This window comes from Tupaia chinensis, unplaced genomic scaffold (genome assembly GCF_000334495.1).
Source record: "Tupaia chinensis unplaced genomic scaffold, TupChi_1.0 Scaffold143585_1, whole genome shotgun sequence".
In the NCBI taxonomy this organism is placed as follows: Eukaryota; Metazoa; Chordata; class Mammalia; order Scandentia; family Tupaiidae; genus Tupaia; species Tupaia belangeri.
Window position 1 is genome coordinate 67,614 of NW_006203431.1, and position 6,322 is coordinate 73,935.

The 6,322-nt window shown below is 42.7% G+C and overlaps 1 pseudogene; it reads left to right on the top strand.

The window, feature by feature from the left end:
- Positions 1-6,193: 6,193 nt before the first annotated feature.
- LOC102473785 (interferon alpha-1-like) overlaps positions 6,194-6,322 on the top strand; it is a 12,067-nt pseudogene continuing 11,938 nt past the window's right edge.

Consider the following 6,322-nt stretch of genomic DNA (forward strand, 5'->3'; position numbering starts at 1 on the left):
GTTTATGCTGGGACAGTAAGAGATTTATAGTGGAGGAGAGCCACCTACCGGCCATGGAGGACAAAGACAGCCATCAAGCCTAGACAGCAGGTTTGTACTAACTGCAGACTTTTGTCTCCTGGCAGATTTTTCTTCAAAGTTAGAAAAGAGATTCTTCCTTGGAAAGAACTGACCCAATACTTTAATGAGCCCATTTCCTTAACCTTCATCTTTTACATAGGGGAAATACCTCCGTTTTCAGGTGGGACATGTCCTCTTTGGGCAATGAGCAGCTGGGAGGAAAAGGGACAGAATGTCTTGCCTGAGGCTGGCTCAGCCCTCCAGAGTCTCCTCGTCCACGTGGAGGTGGGAGAGCCCACACACCAGGATGTGGAACTGCGAGGGAAACGAGGGGAAACCTCCCATTTGACCATAAGCTAACTCTTTCTTAAGAGCGTTAGCTTTCCAAACTTATTTCTACTATCAAATCATGTTCCTTGACTTTAAAATCAAGAGCAAATTCTCACTATCATTTTGACTGAAGAATAAGCTTATATCAGTTCCATTCTAATCAGAGCACAGACAAAATAAGGAAATTCAAAGGTTACAGTGATTGCCAACTGACACCTCTGGACTACCTATTTGGGTGCAGTTGGCAGGTATTAAAGTAACCTTGGCCACCCTGTAATTGAATATTCAGGAAATGTGTGTATACTGCTCAGGTGTGAATTGTTTAGGTAGCAAGAAGGGGTTTCAAGGTAGCAGGTATCTGTCAAATCACGGTCTCAAGTTAGAGAACCAAACTTTACATTGCCACTTTCCTGTTGCTGGACAGGAGGGCTTAATTTACATATGGAAATGTTTCTGTTCCTCATCTTCCTTTCCTTCCCCCCAGGACTTCTTAGACAATTAGTTTAGAAGAAGGGCAACCTCAGCATTTAAACTTCACCTGGCTCTGTCTTTGTGATTAAACACCTTTCAAATATTATAACCCCTTCTTTTCTTCGGTTCCTGCTTGTGTGTGTGCGCGCGTGTGTGTGTGCGCGCGTGTGTGTGATATAACTTTTTGCAAATTATGTTTTCAGAATGCAACAGTTCTCTGATTTGGCTGAAAATCTGTATAGCCAGATCTTGTTTTCTATGCAGAAATCATCAACCTGTTATCTATTTGACAGCACTGGGGAACCCAGAGCAAGACTAAGGGGACTGGGACAAGATGTCGGGGGGGGGGCTGACCACGGTGATGCCAGCCCTCACGGCCCTCAGCTGAGCCTGGCTTTACTTGCCCCAACCCCCACCCCACCGAGGTACATTAGTCCACCTGAGAAGGGGTGTGGGGAAGCGGGGATCAGCACCTGGGGCCATCGAGACCTGGTGAGGGCACACCATGCAGCACCACTGGAGGCAGCGAAGGTTTTGGAATCTCATGAAAATAGTGTGGATGTGGCTTCACCTCCCCGTTCCTGCCTCCTGATTCCTGAGCTCCAGTGGTTAAAACCCAGTGGTCCAACCAGACTCAGAAATGCAGCAACTTAGAGGAAGTCCTGCCCATATGCCTATACTCACAGAGCCGGTAAGGAATCCAGGACTTGAGACTAGCAGTTAGTGTAATGGCTATATCACTGGACTCCCATGTAGTCGACCATGGTTCAAGTCCCAAACCTGGTGGCTTAAACTCACGCCAGGCACATGTGCATGGGTTCCCAAAATCCCAAGAGGAGAATGGAGGAGAAGAGATTGTGGCGTAGCCATCCCCCTGGGGGGTGATTTCTTGCTTTCTGTCCCTCTGTCTCTCTGGCGAGCGCACGCATAAAAAAACAATGAGATCCTGGCATCTGATAGAAAGTGAACAAATTTAGAAGATCAACTACTACACAAAGCAAGCCAGACTATGAAAGAGAGGCATTGTATATCCCCATTCAACATACACAGGATGTCTGCACTCTGTGGCAGAAACTGAAAGATGGGAAGATACAAAGGCATGGAAAGCAACTGGATACTAGAGACAGTGGAAGGAGGGTGGGAAATGGGGGAGGGGGAGAGGGAATGAATCAAGGGGAAAAAGAAGGAAGCAAAATATTTGAGGGACACAAAAATGGAAAATTACTTGCTGTTGATAATACGTATGATAATAACTTTGATTGAGGGAAAAAAAGAGTCCAGGCCCTCTGCTGTGCTGTTGTTCAAGCACTTTCACATTCTCTCCTCCCTGGCAGTGAGAACAACACGCTGGCCTAAGAGGATTTCCGACAGAAGCAGTGAGGACCTGAGGACATAAGTCAAAGCCAAGTGGTGGTACTTGCCCTAGGATGAAAACATTGTAGAGTGCTTTGTTTTTTCATAAACTCATAAAAAAAAAAAAAACTCAAGTAAAAAATAAATAGGCCTCCAGCAGTCTACAGTTGATGGGTTATCTAGTTGTTTTAATGCACTTTATGAAAGTCGCTCATTAAATTTCATTTTTCCAATTGCAATTAAGGACTTAACTTCCTTATATTTATTTAAAGTTATTTTGTCTAGTTTTACTTAGAACTTAAAGTTAGCTAGTACAACATACTTAAATAACACCCCTGTGGACAATGGACAGCAACTCTTCATCCTTCAGTTGAAACTGAGATTCCCATTTCAACCCTTCTACCTGCTCTTCATTATTATTATTATTATTATTATTATTATTATTTTATTTACATTTAATTACTGTACATCTTTACAATGTATCCATAGGGCTCAGTCATACCTCAATTCCCTTCCTCCAGGTCACCAGTGTCCCGGTCATGTGCATGTACCCAGTATGTTTTCAGGGCAGTATGCTTGGGTCTCAAACCACAGTCAGCACGTGGCTTCCAGTTCCATAGTCTAATATGCTACTTACTGGACCATGGAGGATGAGCCATCCTCCTCTATCTTCTGACTTTGTGTTGTGGCCTCTCCTTGCTTCATAAATTTCATGTCCATGTCTATTCTTTACTTCCTTCAGTGGGTCCTTCCAGACAAGCTATGTCAACTATCCCTAAGGTTTTAACTGTGGATCTTTGGTCTATTTCTCTAGAGTTAAATTTCTCTTCCAAGAGTTGTACAAATAAGTATAATCCATTTAGAGTTATTGAGAAGAATGAATGATATTTTAAAAATATTTATACAATTTTAAAACAGTGAGTAGCCTATAATTGAATGTTCAGTAAATTTTGGTGTAGTTAGTATTTATATCTTCATTATTATTGGATCATCAGAAAAGTCATGATGCATTTTTGCATAGAAAAACACATCATGACTTTTCCAACAACCCAATATTATTAACCAGATTAGAAGGAGAACCAGTTGGTATCATCTGATTTTCTCTCTTTCAACTCAAGGGATTTCAGATGAGTGCACTCATTGCCTGACTGGATTATTAACTAAGAAGAGTGCTCAGACACGGCTAACGTCCCTTGTCCTGCCTGGAACTCTTAGTGCTCCAGTAGCTGGGACTAGTCTGTCTCCTGTGAGTTGACTGGTACGACTTCTCTCTTCTCAGCTCAAAGCTGATGACATGAGCATTGCTGGGCAATGATCCAGCAGTAATGCTCTGAGGTGAGTCAGGTGGGAAGGTTCTGATCTCCACATGGTCTCCCCAAGTACGCAGGGCACATGTGTGCCCGTGAGCTGGGTCTTGCTGAGGCTAGGGAAGGATCACAGTACCAGGACCTGGTTGAAAGTGCTGTATCTGTTTTCTCTGTCATGAGATAAATAAATGAATTAATATTTTAAAATAATTGATCACTTGTGGGATAAATGGAAACAAAGTCAGGTACTGGTCTTGGAAAGCTGAGTATGTCCATTGACCCAGGACCAGCTCTTCTCCGAGCCCTGGTGGAAGCAGCCACTGTCCTGGCTCTGTACACTTCAGCGATGGCCACCATCTTCCCCTCTGCCCTAGCCCCTAATCTCCTAATTTGCTGCATTAAATTTTGCTCATGATTTACCATTTTGTCAGCAAAAACTCACTTTTCTTCTTTCACTTTCATGACATTAGACTTACATTTTCTTTCTTCTTGCCCACAAATGACTGCTGAGTTTTGATCTCTAGGAAAGCTGAAAAGAAAAACAAAAATGTGAACTCATGAAAATATGGCGGAAAATGGGCGGCCTCTTTGGTTTGTTCTTACTTTCCTTTATTTGTATAATCTCATTATGAATCGGAACATAATATAGAGCGTGAGAAGCACTTGCCTCATGAGCCACTATATGATAAGAAAGCATAAAAATTTTAACAGGTGGCATAGCAATTAAGGTGCTGGAGTTCCACATGGCCAACTGTGATTTAAATCCCAGACTTGGAGGCTTGAAAACCATGCCAGGTGTCTGTGCGTGCGTGTGTGTGTGTGTACGTTTCCAAAATCCTGAGAGAAGAATGGAGGAGATGGGATTGCAGCGTGGCCATTCCCCCTGGGGGGGTGATTTCTCATTTTCTCTCTCTCTGTCTCTCTGGGGAATACATGTGCTAGATAGCAAAAATCTCTCTTTAAAAACATTGTATTTTTTTCTCATGGAAAAATCACAAGCAAGTAAAGGAAAGAAGGTTATTTCTTTCCGACAGAATAACCTGGGCCCACTGTCCTGCCTTGTTGAGTGTATCAGAGGCAGAGGAACAAAGAACCCCGGTAGAATCACAATGACTGAATAACAACCAAAGATTGTTATTTCGTCTGATAGAAGCTTCTAACTAGAAACAACGACATTGTGGAATGTCCTGTGTCCAGCTCAGAAACTTTGAGCCTAGCAAGTGTTCCATAGTTTAAGTGTGATCAATAAAAACTACATTGGCAAAATAAAAATGACCACTACTGAAGGCAAAATGATTACCACTGGGAATTCATCCAGTGATTCTGACACCACCAACTTTTCCATCAGTATCTGAGGGTGGTTGCCACTTTTAGTACCTGGGCTGTGTGAGGTGAGGAAGAGGGCACCACTGGGTGCTTGGGCCCCTCACCAACAGTCCAGGGGTAAAGGCATGGATTTGGAGGATTCGTTATTTTAGCAGCAAAGAAACAAGTCCCTCCTTGGCAAAGGAGTTCTAAAGTTACCAGGATGTGGTGCTCCTGCTCTCAGGGAGTGAGTCTGGAAGAGTTTGGTTGAGGACACTTTGTCACTCTAAGAAGTTGTTACTAGTTGTGACAATTACCTGGTGAGTGAGCTGGTGCTGGGAAAATACAGTTATCTTGGAATCTACACACGCATGTGCACCTGAAAAGAACCAGAATTTCCTTTTATCAGCATTAGTACAGCCTGATAAAAACTATTGACCTTGGTAAGGAAATGGGGCTGAAAGAAGAACAATATTTACATGAATCTGACCTCGTGTCCCTATATGGTCTAAGCAAGGGGATCTCTGCATGAATCAATTCTGAAACAAAGAGAAACATCAGAGAAGCTCATTTACCAATGATCATCAGCCTCTACTGTGAATAAAGCAATGAGCACAACTCTGCTCTTGGTTTTAAAGAGCTTATTTGCCATGTATGATCAGGTAACCTTAACCAAATACAGAAACACATAGAGCTGAGGAAACTTAACTTCCTATATAAAGTAAGGGGGGTAAAAATGGAACCTGGGATCAGGACTACACATTTATTCCTAGAATAGGGAAGAGCAATATTTATATATGAAAATAAGAATGTGTGAGTGTGTGTGAGGATTTACATATACACACAAACTTTTTTTAACAATTATTTTTATTTAACTTTATTTATCAATTTATTTTAATTTTACCAGAGAGGGATAGAGCAAGAGTGAGAGGGAGAGCAAGAGAGAGAGAGAGAGAAAGTGAGAAAGCAAGCCTCCAGGTCTGGGACTAGAACCATGGTTGGCCATGTGGAAGTCCAGCACCCTTAACCACCATGCCACCTGCTGGCCCCTACACATGAACTTTTGATATTAGAACAAAGTATTGTAGTTTCTCAATTAATTGATAAATAGCCATTTAAATTGGCGCATCTGAAATATACTGAAAAAGTTGCAAAATTGGTAGTTTAAGCTGATGTCATCTTCTTCCGTTATATGGAGAATACACAAATGAAAACAAAAAAGGGAAGCAAAAGTGTCAAGGAGTACTCACAAAATGAAAATTGTGTTCCCTATTTAAAAGCCATGCATAGAAAGCACGAACACAGAGAACCAGGTTCACGGTTCACCCACACCCAGCTCAGCCAAGACAGCAGCATCCTCACCTGCCATGGCCCTCCTGCTCCCTCTCCTGCCAGCCCTGGTGCTGTGCAGTTTTGGCCCTCTGGGGTCTCTGGGCTGGGACCTGCCTCAGAACCCTGGCCAGCTTAGCAGAAAGGCCTTGGTGCTTCTGGGACAA